The following is an 18,690-nucleotide window of genomic DNA, read 5'->3' on the forward strand; positions in this document are numbered from 1 at the left end:
GCCCACCAACCTCTTGTGCTACTCACGGCTGAAGCCTTTGGCCCCTGGCTGGGGAGTCTCTGCTGGCAAGACAGGGAACTGCTGTACTTCACCCTCTCTGACCCACCTTCAGTCAAAGGGCTGCTTAGAATCAGAGATTCACTGCTGGTATGGAAAATGCAGAATATTTGTCCTCTCTGCCCAGGGTTGAATGCAACAGCTCAGTAAGTAAAATCCTAATTGAAACGCACCTGAGTGAATATGGTCAGGCAGCATAGACGGAGAGAACTGTACTAGTAGTGCAAAATCAATGGGGCCTGTGACCCAACAGTCGCCCATCGGCAACAATGGCAGATGGAAAACGAGAGGGAATAAAACCGAGGACATCACAATCCGAGGATATACATGAGAGGAAACCCAAAACTGAGACCAAAACAAATACTCCTCCCCTTTGTAACTTGCCCACCGCCAGGTACAACCGAAAGGAAACATGCAGGGAAACGGCAACTGTGCATGCCAGAGGCTAGAGACAACAAGATGGTGAAGCACTGGCCCAGCGCCAGAAGTGCACACCAGAGAGACACAGTCACCAACAGAGCCGTCATTGACAGCGTGGCGACAAACCCGAAGACACAAGAAAGGGAGGGGCCAAGACTCCCATCAGCAAAGCCATCATTATGTGCTGAGAGAACCTGGGGAAACAGGGAGCAAGAGCAGCCCAGAGATGTGACAACTACTCACGGCCAGCTGCAGCATCCAACCCAGAGCAGAGGGAGAGAGAGAGACCTCGAAGGCAGGGAAGCGTCGTGGTCGGACCTCAGCTCGAAGGGGAAGGCAGCCGCCCGCCGCAGCAAAAGACATGCATTCTGGAGTCGCATTCTCTCACCAAATGTGGAAACTGAAAAGATCTGTAGAAGCCAAAATCATAACTCTGTCACAACCACTTAAGTAAAATAAATAGAATTTATTTAACGTGCATGGGAACCTCAGATGGGGGCTGAGTGCTCGAATAGCAGAAGTAAAACACAAGCATTTATAGACACAGACCACAAGAGGATGCATCATCATAATAATACACGTAGCACAAATTAACCATGGGCTACTTGACGATTGGCCGGGGGCTATTTCAAGGCAAAAGTAACTGGGATTGTTTGTGAAAGCTGACAGTAACTGTAACGATGTGGTTGGATGTCAGATGCGGTCTCTGCGAACCTTGGGAAAGAAGTAACTTCTTTCTTTTGCCTTGAAAAAAGCCCCCGGCCAATCGGCCACCGGGCGAAACACGTGTAGGCTGTTTTTTCTGTTTCTTTTCTCAGAGTTACAAGGTGTAACTAAGAAAAATCAAAATAAAATCAAGAAACCAAACAACAAGGATTTTACCCTTTTATTTCTGATTTTATGGGTCCAAACCTCCACCAACTACCTACAACTTTTCCTTTTACAATGGCTTTTGGGTGTAGCCATGTGAGGAATGTACCAGCGACATATTGGGTCACTACGAGGCTAGCGTGAATACCGGATTTATCAACATCCCTGGTCTTTCCTACATACAGTAAGCTAGCGTCATGTACTGTCTGAAAGTGGCGTTACAAAAGCATCTTTACTTTCAGCAGCTTCAGTAACTTTTAATTAATTATGTTGTGTCAACGTTCTAAAGGCCTTTAAAGTAGATATTTGGTATCACATTATAAAGGCGGCTTCTGCACTACTAGTTGGGTGGGGGTGCAGTCTTAGTTCAAGACTCAGTTCAAGGATTCTGGCCAGTCCAGCAAGCTCAGAGGTCTTCCAACTGGAAGGAATTGAAGGCGGTGCAGTTGGCGCTGGTACATTTTCTTCTGGTGGTGCTGCAACAGGAAGTCCTGTTGAGGACGGACAAAACAGTGGTGGTGTGCTATATAAATCATCAGGGGAGTGCGAGTGTGGCTTCCTTGAATGTGTTAACTCAGCAGATTTGCCAGGGGGCAGACCTGAATCTGTTGTCTCTGAGGGCAGTTCATTTTCCTGGCGTGCTGAACACAAATGCTGATCGCTTGAGCAGTATTTTTCCTTCCTTGTCAGAGATGGCATTAGAGAAGGGAGTGTTTGGAGTCCTGATGCAAATGTTTGGGGTTCCTGAAGTGGATCTGTTCCTGACTCAAGAGAAAACATTGTGGGACAAATGTTGCTCTTTGAGCTAGTCTTGCAGGGTTTGGAGAGTGGATGCAATGTCATTTCACTGGGGGTAAGGGTTGATGTATGCCTTTCCTCCAAATTGCAGTGATTCACATGGTTCTGATAAAACAAAGGACAAGGAATCTGTGTTTCTGGTAGTTCCGAGCTGGAGCAGGAGGCATTGGTTTCCTCTATTGTGGCAGTTGGTGGTGTTGCCACGTTGGAGGATTCCCCTGTGTCCATGTCCACTGAGCTGTCCCAGTCTGTCTCAGGAGTGTCTAGCCAGGTTACAGTTGCCAGGCTGACTGTTGAGAGGCTAAACCTTGTGTCCGTGGGCTGTTCTCCAGAGGTTGCTCTCTTTATTCAGCAATACAGGAAACCGTCCATGCTAAAGTCTTATGACAGGCATTGAGTTTCTTTTCAGAGATGGTGTTCTGGTAAAAGTTGGTCTGCTTTAACTGTAGACAAGATTAAAATATTGGACATTCTTAAAGATGGTTTTGATTTGGGCTTAGCAATTTCCTCTTTGCTTGCACAGTGGGTGGCTGTTAGGACATTCAGAGATCCGGAATATGAGAGCATGGTTCAATTGGTGGCAAGACTCTTGAGGAGTTGTTTTCTTAAGAAACTGGTGATGAAGTCTCAGACTCCTAGTAGGGTTTTGCAGCTGGTGTTTCAGGCATTGCAATTGGTGCCTTTTGAACCTTTGAAAGAGGTTTCCCTTTGGTTCTCACTAACAAGGTGATTTGTCTAGTGGCTTTATGTCAGCAAGAAGAGTTGGGGGTTAGGCTCCTTGCTGTGTTCAATACCTTTTTTAAATGCTATCTGGATAGGGTGGTTCTGAGACCATATCCTAAGTTTGTTCCTTAGGTGTCTTCAACTTTCCATTTTTCAGAGGAGTTGGTTTTATATGGTTGTTGTTCTTACCATAAGACAGAGGATGAAGCTCTTCTGCACAGTCTGGATGTAAAGCGGGCCATTTATGTGTATCTGAATTGTCTTCGTCCTTTTTGTAAGGTGGATTCACATTTTGTAACATTTAGCTGGATAGGGTCTGATGCCTTCTATGTCTACTCTGTGGTTGAACTGGGTTATTGTTGCGGCATAGGAGTCCATGGGTGAGTCTGTGCCGGGCTCTGTTCAGGGTCTCTCTACAAGAGTAATGGCTGCTTCTTGGGTGAGTTTGAAGGGAGCTTCAATAGCATATATTTGCAGGTCCACCACTTAGAGTTCACTGCAAACCTTTATGTCACAGTACAGATTGGTGGTGGGCGGTGAGGTTACAACAATATTTGGTGCTGCAGTACTGAGTTCTGTTCACAATTACAAATGTGCTGCTCAGCAGCTTTTGTAATAAATTTCTGTTTCTGCCCCAGTATCGTATTAAGCCAATTATTGCTTGGGTATCTGCTCATAGATGTAAGGACTGTGACGGGGAGGTCGGAGAAAGAGGTAATGCCCTGTTACTTACTGATAAGGTTCATTACTCTAAGTATACAACCTCGCCGTCACAGTCCTGCATCGCATCCCTTCCTCCCTGTGTTCGGCTTCATTTGACTATGGATTACAGGATTTCAGGATATGAGGTCAGAGGTTTTTTATCCCACAGGATGTGGGTGTGGTCCAGAAGGAAGGGACGGGAGCAGTCCGTTGGTTTTGCTTGATTAAGGCTGTGGGGAGGAGCTGACGCTCATAGACATAAGGACTGTGACGGGGAGTTCGTAGACTCAGAGTAATGAACCTTACTGGTAGTTAACCAGGCGTTGCTTGACTTTAGTACTATCAGTGTCACTTTGACAGTGTTAGAGTTACTTCTATGATTGTTTTGCAACTGGAAGAAATAAGGGTTGTTCTCATATTCGTCTTTTATTGGCTTGAGCCCATTAAACCGCTTTTTCATTGGTTCTAATGAGTGAGCACTATTGACAGAAACCAAAGATTCTCAGGTGACTTCTCTCAACAGTAAAATTAAAGATACTTCTTTGAATAATTTATTTGCTGACATCAGGTTTCATTTTAAGAAGACTCTGCTTATATAGAATTTTGATCTATTGAGCTTGTCAAAGGGTGATTGAAGGCCCAGCCACTCGACACATAAGTACTGACATTGGCTGACTGTTACAGGCCAAGCTGTTGCAATTCCAGCCTATCATCAGGAGTCAAAAATAGGATGTTGAACCTCTGATCTTTGGATTTACTTGGCTGCACTGGTTAATTGAATTTGCCAACTGAACAAATTTTTCTGGTAAAGTCATGCATGATAAACAGCTATCCGTGGCTAAGCTTACCACCCCCTCCCTCTCCCCTGAGCCCTAAATGCACCCCATGCTCCTAAAAACTACCTCGAACCCCCCACATTTCGTAAAAGCTACTCCTAACCACCACACTCCCTAAAAACTACTCCTACCCCCACCCCCTAAAAACTACCCCGAACCCCCACCCCCTTAAAACTACCCTGAAACATCCACTCCCTAAAAACTACCCCAAACACCCCACTCCCTAAAAAGTATCCTGAACCCCCATCCCCTAAAAACTACCCCGATCCCTTCCTACCCCCTAAAAACTACCCCAAACCTCCCACTCCCTCTAAAAACTACTCCTAACCCCTCCCACCACCTAAAAACTACCCCTACAAACTAGCCCTATCCCCCACCCCCTAAAAATAGCCTGATGCCCACCCACAAAAAAATACCCCAACCCCTCTTACCTGTCTTGTTCTTTCTGACACTCCTCTCTCCCCGCCCATCCTGAACACTAGACCGACTTTGCCTTAACCACGCACATGCGTGGTTAAGGCAAAGTCGTTGTTCAGGCAAGTCGTTGTTCAGCTTGCGGGGTTCTTGAACTCGTGGCTCCGGCCTCATTGTTCCGGATGTTCCTCTTATATTTTGCGACTCGCAAATTGCACCGCTTTGTGACTCGCAATTTGCGACTCGCAAAATGCAATTTACAACAGTATCTCAGACACTGTTAGCGATTCCTAATGGGGTCATAAATTGCCTGCCTCATTAATGTTCGTGAGGCGGTGTTATATGCGACCCCATTAGGAATGGCCGGCACTCACAGGGATGGTGGCCTGCTGGGATCAACAGACCACCATGTCTGTGACTGCTTTTTTAATAAAGCAGTTTTAAAAAAAAATGCAGTCCGTTTTCCTTAAAGGAAAACAGACTGCATTTAAAAAAGAAAAATAAAACGTTTCTGTTTCATTTTGTAAGAGCAGGCAGTGGTCCCTGGGACCACTGCCTGCTCTTAAAAAATATTTTCGCACACACTCACAAAGGGGATGGGGTCCCCTGGGGACCCCTTCCCGTGTGCGAGTGGCTTACCACCTACTTGAAGTAGGTGGTAAACTGCCAGTGTTTTGCAAATGCGGTCACAAAACACTGATACATTCCATTGTGACTCACTATTAGGAAGGTATGCCCCTTCCTAATAGCGAGAGTCGTAAACGCTATTCCGACAAAATGAAAACAATTACATTGGAAACAATTGTGTACTTTGTACTTCGTATGACATATCAATGGACAATGCCCTGACTCTTCATGTTCAGTTAATGAAAAGACACAGGACTGTATTTCATGCTTAAAACCAAAAACTCTTTTGCTTTCTCAGTTGTTCTTTAGTTTTAGCACTCAGTACTCCTAGAATTGTCTGCAAGTTTTCAAAATTGATATTGACCTATCCATAACACCAATAGGACTGCTTTAAATGAGGAAGGATCCTTCAGAAAAATATGGTCTTAGATTTTCCCATTTTTTTAGACAGACTTGTGTGACTAAAAGTATTTGGTCATGTGGACTCCTGGCTTTAGCAGAACATAGTAACACCACATATGCCTTCATAGAGGAAATTCAAGTGGAACTTACGGTAAAAGCATGATGAGTAAGACAAGTAAGGGGCATATTCTCAAGAACGTATGATAACCATTGCAAATTTACTTAAATTTACTTTGCATATCGCAGTCCATCGTGAGAAAATAACACCGCCTTAACATCCAATTCCCAACCCGGCGGCACCATGCGATAGCAGCAGGATAACGCACCAAATGACCGCGTAAAAACCAACGCGCCAAACAAAAAATGCGAAAATGAACACCCAAAAAGTTGCGATGCCACAAAGCGCAATACCAAAATCAACTAAAACCAGCAGCAGGCCTGCAATTCCCATGCGTCATGCGGGAAAATGCACTATAAAAGCAAAAGAAAAAAAAACACCAAAACCTATTCAAACTGCGTAGCACCATGGATGCACCCAGACCGAGTGCGGAGGACAAGCCGAACTCCACAAGCCCCACGGAGGATCAGCCAGGAACCCCGTGTTCGGGGAAGGGCAAGGAGAAGAGGAAGAGGAAGACGGGGTTCAGTGCTCAGGAAGACTGGATCATCATCACGGAGGTGATACAACACATTCAACAACTGTTCCTCTTCTCCACTGCGGCACTGGCAACCCAAACGGAAATATGGCAGTCCATCGTCACCAAAGTCAATGCAGTCGGAGTGTTAAGGACGTCAATGGAGGAGGTCAAGAGGCGCTGGCATGAAGTGCACAGCCAAACCATGGAGAAATTCGCTGCCAACAGGAAGGCAGCAAGGGCGACTGGAGGTGGGCCTCCTGCACCACAGGAGGAGCTGGAGCAAATGGTGGTCACAGTCATCAGTGTGGAGACGGTGGCAGGAGTTGGGGTCGTGGACACAGCTTGAAATGACCTGACCCAACAGCAACAGGATGAGTAACCACCAGGACTGGGGGACGGTGGGAGATGGGCACAATGGCACACATACACAATTATGTGTAGCACACTGCACACCCACAATGATAGTGGAACATGTCCCTGACACCCTTGGCACACTGCAGCACATATAGGAACACCAAGTAGACCCACCTTCACTATGTGCACATATGGGCCCCCTTCAAATCACCACCGACACAACCGAGCCATGCGCATGTGATGAATACAGAAAAGCAGTGGCTGTGTGAGCCACACTGACAATGCAAGTGACAATGCATGCCCGATAGCATGGCATCAGCCAAAATACATGACATGGTGCACAAATCGACATGGAGGTGGCCCACTGCGGATCACATCTTTTAAGGAGCAGGTCACACTCTGACATATCCACGTGCACCCACAACCCATGCCATCCAATACATGCAGCAGACGAACAATGCACAAGGCCACAAAATCTGTCCAAGAGCACATATGACCCAAGTCGCAAACATTTTTGCCCACGAAAAGCACACAATTCAAAGGCACACCGCCTCAAAGGGATAAAGGTACACAAGATCAGAGCTGCAGGGGCAACTCCCCCACAATGCAGCACACACACATAGCAATCACAGAACATCAGCAATGACGGCAATGTGGTTTAAAGTGCAACACCTACACCACAGGACAGAGGACACAACAGGATCCGCTTGTGCATAGTAACTGGCCACTCACATCTGGCATTGACTGACACTGTGTGATGATAATGTACGGGTACTACCAGACATCTGTCATGTAGTCGAAAATCCCACTGTCTGCCATCAAATAGCCAGCTCCACCAAAACAGTCACAATGTGCATTGTCATGCAGTCTGTATGTAAACATCTGCAAAGCGTCAACATACAGGGGAAACTCTGTTAACCTGCATCTCCCCTTAATATTGCAGAGGGACAATCAACACTTACTGTAGAGCAGACCACAAACCCCATCAGTGATGATGAAGAGGACAACCTGCACATATGTCAAGGCACCCTCCAACAGATAATGGACAGCCTCCGCACCCCACCCCCAGGAGCAGGGTAGGCCAGCTGCCTCGAGGTGACCCCACCACCTTTACAGACCACACAGCAGGAAACACACACCACCAATGCTGTCTCTCAGGACCCCCACAAACAATACATGGAATTTCAACGCCGTGTGTTGGGTTGCCAGGTGGAGTTGGCAAATCAGCTGCAGGTGGGTTTCGAGCTCATGGAAGCCAAACTCGAGCCCATTCGTGGGTGTCTGAGTCACATCAGTGACCACATACAGTCCCTTACGGGCACCCCCTGTCCACACCATGCTCACCGACAATCCTTGGCTGGCCTCACTGCGGCCATTATTCGGATACAGGAACTGTCCAGTCAGACAGGCACCAGCGATTACACCACAGAGTTGGCACAGATGGGGAGGACAATGGAGACCATGGAGCAGATACAGGCTGGAAGTAGGGCTGCCATGGCTGAACACCAGCGAGATGTAGCTGGGATCTTCCATGCCCTGCAGTTCTTCATCTTGCCATTGCTGCCACTGAGCCAGTCCCAGATAACTGCAGCGGGAACTTTGACACACACATCTCCGACCCCTGATGTGTCAGTGGCACACAGTGATGCAGCCCCATCACCTTCGCACCCTGATGTGTCAGTGGCACCCAGTGATGCAGCCATTACACCGCCACACACACCGGACACACCAGACACAGAAGAAGTTTCACAGGAGTAAGATGTGGATGGTAATTACTGTGTGAGGAAGGAGGTAGTAGCATCCATCACCGCCAGATGGCCTGTTCCTGCCTGGTTCAGCCCTATGCATCATGCCCAGGGACAACACCTCCCGCTGTCCCCCGGGAAACTCTGCGACATCCACCCGGACCCCAACGTGGACTGCCACATCTTCACTGCTTGACAATTACACAGCAATCCTGCTGCGGACTGCACTCTCCCTCTTCCCAATCACTTTTCAATCCCAAAGGACTCTGGTTGGCCCACCACTAGGCTTCCATGTTATGTGATCTTGGATGGCCATGTACAGCTCCAGCTCCGTCATTCACCAGAATGTGAATAAAACATTCGAAATCACACAGATGTGTCATGAATATGTTCACTCGTATGAAAGTATGGTTGGATGTAGAGACAATGATTGCACAAAAAGGTACACTCTGGTGACTAACATCAATGCGCATGTTTATCCCTGAGACACATGGCCAATTGGGTGACTGTGAAGGTGAGTACTAGCTGTGTCCCCATTGCACATTAACAGCAATCTCACAACCCCCCAACGTAGGCACACATCCATGTATTGAATAGGGCTGTGTGTAGGAATGATCAAATCGGTAGCAGGCCAGGAGTGGTGTCCTACATCACATGTGACAACAGAACTTCAAGTCACATTCCTACTCACACACATCTGTGTGGACACATTCTGTTCTGACTTATGACATTGCTCCACATGATCAGAGGTTGGACACCATACTCTCATTGCTGAAGACACGTAAGTGCTCTGGTCTGCCAGCAACTATACCAAAACAAGGTCTGGCTCACAGACGTGGAGCTGTCAAAAGGGATCCACCCCCATTGTACATGCGTCAGTCAGATCCTCCCTGTGTAGGGACAATGCTCATTGTGGCACACGAGTGGTCAATCTAATCAACACTCATCACAGTTAGACACCAGTGAAGTTGCGTAGACTTTATTGGCATGTGCGTGTCAGTACGGACAAGGCAAGGGCCACAATAGACAGTGACATGCTTAAGACACTTGCACGCAGCATGGGTACCTTTCGTGGTGCAGAAAATGGGGAGACAGAGATGAACACCAATCATTACAGATGGCAACACTCTCAGCCCACCGTGTCTTGCTGGATGAGTCATGTGTTGTTTGGCATCTGCCCATTGCCCCATGTGAGGGGGCACGACTTATAGCCCATGGCGTCGTGCTCTGCCACCGGACTGTGCCGACTGTCTGCTCTGCTGACAGTGATCAGGTGAAAGGGTCCAATTAGGTCACATGTCGTGCTACATTGCCATGTGTATGCTCTCCCCCAGCAGTGTGTCCGAATTGGTAATGTTGCCAAACGACGCTGTGCGGCTCCGACCATGGAACAGCATCACCTTGCACAGGTATGTGTACACACACGTAGTTCCACGCACATGCATTTAGAGTCCAGGCGAAGGCAGACATGTCCTCTGTTGTGGTGGGATATGTGAGCATTCCCCACGATGCAACAAGTTGTTGGGACCTGTGCTGTGGGTGACAATCCGATGTGGCTGCAGGAACTTAGTTACTTGTCCATGAATGCCAGCGCAGCTTCATGTGCAATGTGTTCCAATAGAACGTCGTTGTCGGGTTCAAGGAACACCAGTGTGAGCCAATCCATTAACTGGTCCGGGCAGATGTGCTCAGTCCGCGCCGTTTCCCCTTATCCGCAACACTGCCCAATAGGGGAACGCCTCGATGTGGTCACTGCACACGAGGAGTTGTGCAATCTCCCATGTGCAACTGCCAGCACATACGCCAAAGATCAGTGCATCTCATGCACGGCTATCCCAGTGACACTCCTGTTTGTGGGCTAACAGGGGGTGCACTGTCAGGTCATAATCCAATTCAGCTAAAATTGCGTTGGATAGGCAGACCTCCATGGGCCACTCGAATGTGCATGATCGCATCTCCTATCCCCATCTTTCATTTCCTTCTGCTTTCTACTTTTTACTCTTCCCTTTTCATGCACATCCGTCTTCGAGAAACCACCTCTCCACTATTCCAGGATACGTTTACTTCCGCCCCTGACCTCTTTTGCATCTTTACAGCGATTTTGCAGTCAATGCTTGCCGCAAAGTTCCGTTTATAGTGTGGTACAAACATGATTGCCATAGAGGCGCTTCAGTTTGCACTGTTGTTGACATTGTTGTATGTTTTTGTTTTTATTGGGTGGTTAGACGAGAAGGTACAGTACTGTTCAGACATACATGCTTTAGTTTCCTTTTAGTTTGCCTTTATTTGATGAAATATAGCCGTAGTCGAGATATAGTGGTTCCCTCGTTCATTCATGCACTGCTGCCTTTGTCCTTGCTGGACTTAGAATGACTATGTCCCTACCTACAATTCTCAGAGTTCCTTATTTGACCTTCCTCTCTTGACTCTATTTCCCTCCATCTCGCATCTCATTTCTCCGTTTCAGTCTCGGCAATTAGTCACTGTTCCGGTCTGTCTCCCACGTTCACATTTTTAATTCCATCTCTTCTCTTTTGAACTGCTCCATTATCCTATTCATTTCTGCGTCTAGCTAAGCTTCATACTATATATTGAATTCTCTTTCTTATCACCTCTTATTTCTCCTATTTTTCTTTCCCCATCTCTTGTTGCCTTGTTTTATTTCCTTTCTGGCTTGCATTTCCTATCCCCGTCTTTCATTTCCTTCTGCTTTCTACTTTTTACCCTTTCCTTTTCATTCTTCCATTTCCTCTGTCTTCTCCCTTTCTCCCTCTTGCACTCCTTTGTTCTTCACACTCCTCCTACCTCCTATCATTTAACTACAGAGCTCACACTTTCTCTCTGCCCTCCTGAATAGAGTTCTCCATCTCTTTCTCCATACTGCACCCCATCTTCTTCATATATCCTTCTTCCGTGTGTCTGTATTTCCATCGTTTTTTCATTGCTTCAGTTCTTGCTGGCTTTTTTCCTTTTTCTCTATTTCACCTTTCTTCTCTATCACATCTCTAGCACTTAGGGCCATATGTAGGTAATTTCTATTTACCGATTCCTAAATACCAAATTTAACCGATTCGGTATTTAAGAATCGGTAAATAGAATGTAGGTAAAAAATCGGTACCTTTTACCGATTCGGTAATATTCGTTATTACCGATTCGGTATTTACCGAATCGGTAATAAGGAATACCTTCCTATTCATTCCTATGGGCCTGCAGGCCCATAGGAATGAATGGGAAGCCATTCACAATTACCGATTCGGTAAATACCGATTCAGTAAAAGGGGGAGCATATTCAAGGGTGGCAGGGTGTCACATTGACACCCTGTTGCACCCCTGAATCGTGCATGTGTGCACATGTGGCGCACATACATGCCCTAAGGGCATGTATGTCTGCCACATGGCATTTCTAGAAAAGCACAAAATTGCTTTTTAAAAGGTATTCGGTATTTACCACCAACCTGTAGTTCCTTAAAACCAAAATGCACTCACTTGAGTGCTCCCTACATAGGATTTAAGGATTCGGTAATTTACCGATTCAGTATTTTACCGATTCCTTAAAATAACGATTCGGTAAATTATCGAATCCTTAAATCCAGCCTCCTACATCTCAATTGCCTAAATACCGGTCGGTAACGGGAAATTTAACGATTTTCGGCCGTTACCGACCGGTATTTAGCTACCTACATATGGCCCTTTGTCTCTTTTTTTCACCTTTTCACCGCTATCCTTTCTCCTGTGCTGACTATACTGCCTTTTCTTGCCTGCTTTCTCCCACTTGCTTTTCTTCCGCCAGACCACTGGGGGCCTCAACAGATGAAGGAAGTGTTTAAGGACTACAAGGAGGTAGGCATCCGGGTGCTTCTAGCTCAGTGCAAGCTTCTGTCTTGGAGTTACTGCGCGTGGAGAGTACTTCAGCAAGGGGGAGGACAATCGGTCCTTCCACAGTCTAAGGCAGGCAGTGAGTTTTGCCCTTAAGGAAGAGTGATTACCTCATTTAGCAAGGAGAATGCTAGCTCTGTCCATAATGTGCTGCAAGGCTAAACACTTATGCGGTCCCAAAAGCAAGACCTATTGGCTATGCCAATGCTTGATGCATTTGTCACCACCCACCTAAGTTTTATATCCCCGCAGTTCAGGAGAACTGCATCATCCCGGGTGACTGATTGTTTGCCAGACAATTTAGTCTAACAGAAGTTTGCGCGCAATTTTATTTTTTTGTCTTTCTTCTTTCCGTTCCCTCTCAGTTTCCTTTACGGTGTCGACAAATTACACGGATGACTGTCCATCAAGTCTTTCCTTCTCCTTGATGGTTTTTGGGCTCCAAGAACTTAAATAGTATACCTGAAAGGAAGCATATAGAGTTAGATTGGAGAATATTTTGTTATTACCTGTAGCAAATGAGAGAATAACTGTTTCTTTTCACTATTATACACCCAGTGGGTCTTTTGGGTTACTCGACTGGTTTCCAAATTTCTACTTACAGGGTTTTCTTCTCCTTTAAGAGAGAGCACCAGAGAAACCAGAGAGAACCATGATCAGCGTGACACATGAGGATGTGAAAGAGAAGAGGAAAAGCAGAGAAAAGAGTTGGAAAGGCAAAGCAAGTAGAAATAGAGAAAATAAATCTTCCACCACGAAACATAAACTTACCTGGGCATTTTTCAGTGGTGGAAAGAAACAAATGGGTTAAAACTCATGACGCGCTAAGAAGTCAATAAAAGTCAATAACAAGAGACATTGTTAATTTCTTATGTTTATGTGACAGGAATAAAAATTACCATTCGAAAATGGCCATTTCTGAGCTCCGAAGCCTTATTTCGTCCATCCCTGCCCACATTCCTATTATTGAATAGCTGCCCATGGTCATATGTCATCTACTGTTAGACCAAGCACAAATACCCTTACCAATCCTATAAGCACCATTGTCCCAACTAAGGTTCGGCACAGTGGTGGAAACGCTTGGGCCACTACGAGCCTTAGTCTCTGTGGTGCAGCTACACGATCCTGGCGCCAGTCGGTCCCGCAGGCTCCAGACTCACATCAGGGAGCTAGTGCTGTAAAAACTTAAGTAACACAGAGAGTTTATACAGAGCGCAGCAGCCAGGAATTATTCCTATAATTCATAGTTCATTAAATGCCTACTGCTATATGGGAAGGATTATTGACATGTTGAGGTTCTAGGTCCAATGACGCTGGCTGCTGATAAGCATTCCTGCGAAGATGGGGTTATAAAGATGGCTGTGAGAAGGGAATCAGATGCTGTTCCATTCTGTGTGGCTCCTTAAAAGATCCACCAATGAGAATTGACATCATTGAGAGTCCTGTAGAAGGAAAGCTACTGTGTATATATCTCAAGAGGATTTCCCACTTTTCTTTCTAAGCAGTGGATCATTGTTTAATTTGTGAGGTCCTGCAGGTGTGCACCAGCACTCATTTTTAGGGACTTGGACATATTTTTAATCATAAGACTGTAACGCAGTGGTACAGAAAAAGAGAGGACATGGCGAAAGAAGGAAGAACAGAAATATTAAAAACCAGTGACAAGGGGAGAAAGCAGTGATGGAAAAGAATCTGCAAGGCTGAAATAAAAGGACACCAACTGTGTTGTGGTGGATGAGGGAAACATGACGTGGAATAGAGACTAGACAGCCTTAATGATCTGTAACACCATCATTCGGCAGCACTAGCGACAGGCTTGTGACCAAAACTTTAGGTCCCTGCAGATATACTTTTGCAAATTAAGCACTCCAGCGAAAGTACGGCTGGAAAACGCTCAGGCATGCTTCTGAGCTAGATATGAACTTTGTGATAGTTTTTTAGATAAATTATCACTATGGTATCGACTTCCCGTAAAACAGAGTTGACTACAAATGTTTTTGTCTAACAACTGTTTTGAAATGTAGGGATATTGGAAACTACAGTGCATTGTGTGTGCTGGTCTTAAATTTTGAGTTTAGTTTCTCAGCCGTGCATATTTGTGGCAGAAATGCATCATATTATTGCGGTAATTTATAATAGTATTAATGAATGCAACAAACTGTGAGGGCTTTTCTTCTAGCCAGAATGAGGCTCTATAATTACTTTTGGAAATGGCCCTTTTTGCAGCGTCATCAACAAACTTTTTGCCTTCTTCCGCCTGCTTTTTGCTGAATTTGTTTTTGTTGGTTTTAGGACTCTGCATACTTTGCTGCTAGTAACCAGTGCTAAAGTGCATGTGCTTTCTCCTCTAAATGTGGTAATATTGGCTCATACACAATTGGCATATTTATTTACTAATAGGTCTCTAGTAAAGTGGCACTACCTGTGCCCAGGACCTGTAAATAAAATGCTACTAATGGGCCTTCAGCACTGATTGTGCCACTCACTTAAGAAGCCCTTTAAATATGTCTCCGGACTGCCATTGCAGAGCCTGTGTGTGCAGATTAAACTATCATGTAGACCTGGCAAAATCAATCATTTGCCAGGCTCAAACCTTACTTTTTAATACATATAGGTCACCCCTAGGTTAGGCCCCGGACTGACCAGAGAGCAGGATGTATTGTATTTAAAAATTTGGATATGTACTTTGAAGTTTACTCTTGAATTCGTTTTTCACTACTGCAAGGCCTATCTCTCCCATAGGATAACATTATTGTTGCCTTATTGCATTTTATAAGTGTTATATACAAATGGGATGAGATGACCAGTTCATGTTTGGTGTTCTAATTTAAAATCCTAACATGATAAAGTCGGATTTTAAATCACTATTCTAAAAATGCCACTTTTAGGAAGTTGGCATTTTCTTGCCTTAGCCATTTTGTGCCTGCATCCTATCTCTGGTCACATGACTGGGCGTGGTTGGCAGTTGGGTTATACAGACCCACACATTCGGAGCTTAGGTGCGACTGAATGGGCAATCACTGGCAGGATGGGAGGGAGGAGCTGGGCCCAGTCTCACTTACACCTGAATAGGCTGTGTCATATCTCCACACAAAGGGGTGCATACCCCCTGTAGTTAGTCTGGAGCCAAGGCAGGGAAGGCAGAGCATCTGATAACTCCAAAGGCAAACCTCTTGAAGCTTCTCCCCACTTCAAAGGCACAACTGTGCTTAAAAGAAGGGCCTCAGACACCACCACTTTAGTATACTCATGGATCTGTGGATACTCTGCCAGAAAGAAGGATCTGTTGTACTGCTGAAGGACTGCTACTCTGCCTGGACTGCAACTCTGCTGGACTCCTGCTTTGCTGTGCTGACCTACTGCCTGCTGCTCTTTTGCCTGGGTGAAAAGGACTGGACCTGCATCACTTGAATCTGGAACCCAGAGTGAATCTTAGGGCTTGTTGACTGGCCTCCAGATCTGAAGCCTCAGGGATATAAAAGGCTTCCAACAAGCTTGCACCTGCACCTGGACTCTGTCATCTGTGAGTCAACCCCGCCAAGTGGTGCCCAGTCCTAGACCAGTGGAAGTGGGCCTCAGGTGCTTGTCAGCCGAACCAACACATCTTCTCGACTGAGCGGTGCATTCCCAAGCAGAACCGACATATAGCCGCTGCTGCATGGATTGGACCTTTTTGCAAAGACCTGCTCGCCCCTGCAGTCCTCTGAACCGATGCATCACTCCGACAGCGCGGCGCATCCATAGCTCAGGACATCATATCTCTCGTCAATAGCAGCCTCGATGACGGACTCCGCATTGCAGCCTCGCACATCCTCAGAAGCCACGCATCACCAGCTGCACACCACTACCCTGACATCAGGACTTCGCATCACAAGTCCGGTTGACGGGATCATCGATGCTGCCGCAACTGGATCTCACTCCGCGGCCTCGTGCATCTCGGTACCGATGTATCACTTTAGCTGCGCGGCACATCTTTGACCAGGATCCACACATTGCTCCGCAACCAGGATATAAGATACTTTGTTCAGGGGGCCTAACTGAGTCCCTATAGCTGGCCCACGTCCCATCGCTGTCAGCCTTAACTTGTAAATTTGTCCCAGTGTGGTATGACCAGATATTCCCTATTGGGGCTTTGTGCTTTTTGGCGCTATTTTCACTGATCAGATTTTTGTTTTTTTAGTCTTGTTTTATTTATAAAAAAATTACTTTATTTTTCTAAATCTGTTGTGGGCTCCTTTTTTGATGTGTTTTCACTGTTTTCCTGTTTGAAGTTTTGAACAAATAGTTTACACATTGCCTCAGAGTTAAGCCTGACTGCTCTCTGCCAAGCTACTAAGGGGTTGAGCACAGGTTAATTTGGTATTTGCTTGTGCCTTAACCCCTTCGACGCTCATGACGGAACGGTTCCGTCATGAGCGTCGGTTGAGCTGTGCTCATGACGGAACCGTTCCGTCATGACCACGCCCGCGCAGGTAACGGTCAGCACAGCGGGGGAATCCGCCCCGCATGGAAGGGGTTAACATGACAAGGATAGTGGTTGTGGCTTGACCAGGGTTTACCCCCTAGTCCAACAGCAACCCAACTTCTCACAATTACATTTTATTGGCTTAAGAAAAGAGGTGACCAAGTGCTGCCTGGGAACTAACATTGTTATTGTGATGCTTATATGGTAATTCCTACATCTCTTGATCACTTATGAATACATCATTGACATAGTACCTGCATATTGTTGCCAAATATTGTCTGACATAAATATTGTCTCTCATTTATTGTGTAAAAACATATTGCCGCATTGGAATTAACCCCTTAACTGCTGGGCCCTTTCCCCTCAGTACTGAGCCTTTGTTTTGGCTATTTGGGGTAGTTTGCGCTTAGAGCTCCATAACTTTTTTCCACATAATTTATCCACACCAAATATGCATCATTCTTTCTAAAATTCTGTGGGTTTCTAAAGGAGCCCATGGTTTGTGGATTCCGCCAGAGGGGACCGAGAAAATAGGCAAATCTAGCAAAATTTTGAGGATTTGTGGGAAAATAGTCAAAAGGTGCTCTGGATAAAAGTGTATGTTTTTTCCCATAATGAATGGGTTGCTGTCACCATTTTCCTAGATTTCAGGAACATGCAGAGCTGAATAACAAATCTATTCATTTTTACCACAGTTCTGGCATTATTCAATGAGGTTGCTCATTATCTTTTTTTTTTGTGTTTCTCAACCTACTCTCATGTTGTGCTGAAAAACAACATGAAACCCATGAATGATCCAAGACAGCTATAGATTTCTGAAAAGTAGACGAAAAGAAAATCAGTACGGGGTTATATGTGTAGATCCCTCAAGGTTTTCCCAAAGAAATTAACTGTTGAAATAAAGAATCATTGGTAATGAGTAGGAAAAAACGGCCATTTGTGACAACGTTTTCATCTTTAACTTTTTATCACGATGGCCAATTACAAAAGCATGATTTCATTATGTGTGCTAGGCCCCTCTGGTTGTGGGGTTTATATGGTTTGTAGGTTTGCCACAAACCCAAGTAACCCAGAGCCAACAACTGAGCTGTTTAGTACAATGGTTTTTCAACGTGTACGCGGTATAGACCAATTCATATGCTGAAATGTGCTGAGTGAATAAAGGGTTTCAAAGAAGCTTATGTATTTCCGGAATGGGCAAAAGATATGGGGTTCAGGAGCAGTGCTAATATGTACATCTCTGAATTTGTAGGTACCCGTACTAGCATATGATTTCTTCTTACATGCTGGCTTACATTGGAAGGCACAAAGGCAGAGAAATCCAATTAGTAATAATATATGTTCAACTATTCTATGTTCCCACATGTCTTCTAATAAAATGGTACCTCACTTGTGTGGGTAGACCTAGTGCTCGCGACAGGAAACGGGCCAAAATGCAACATGGACGGATCACATTTTCCACTGAAAACTGACCCTTTTTTCCAATGTGGGTAGCTATGGATTTTGAACCCTAGCTCAGCCTACGAAAATCTAGCAAACCTGTAAATGTTTTAAAGCTAGACAACTGGGGGAATCCATGGTGTTGTGACTTGTGCGGCTATCACCATGTTTTTGTACCCAGAATACGTTGCAAACCTCAAACTTTGACTAAGAAAACATATTTTCCTCACATTTCTGTGATGGGAAGTTCTGGAATCTGTGGGGAGCCAGAAACTTCCTACTACCCAGCATTCACATAAGTTTCTTGATAAAAATGGTACCTC

At 45.5% G+C, this 18,690-nt stretch overlaps 1 long non-coding RNA gene across 1 annotated transcript in view; it reads left to right on the forward strand.

Moving 5' to 3' along the window:
* Positions 1–13,143, forward strand: part of LOC146822979 (uncharacterized) — a 36,209-nt gene extending 23,066 nt beyond the window's left edge. The window contains exon 3 of the long non-coding RNA XR_014961865.1: positions 13,067–13,143. This is a non-coding gene — a long non-coding RNA (uncharacterized LOC146822979). The remainder of the gene's footprint in view (positions 1–13,066) is intronic.
* Positions 13,144–18,690: the final 5,547 nt, after the last annotated feature.

The sequence above is a fragment of the Triturus cristatus genome, chromosome 5_2 (assembly GCF_964204655.1).
Source record: "Triturus cristatus chromosome 5_2, aTriCri1.1, whole genome shotgun sequence".
Lineage (NCBI taxonomy): Eukaryota > Metazoa > Chordata > Amphibia > Caudata > Salamandridae > Triturus > Triturus cristatus.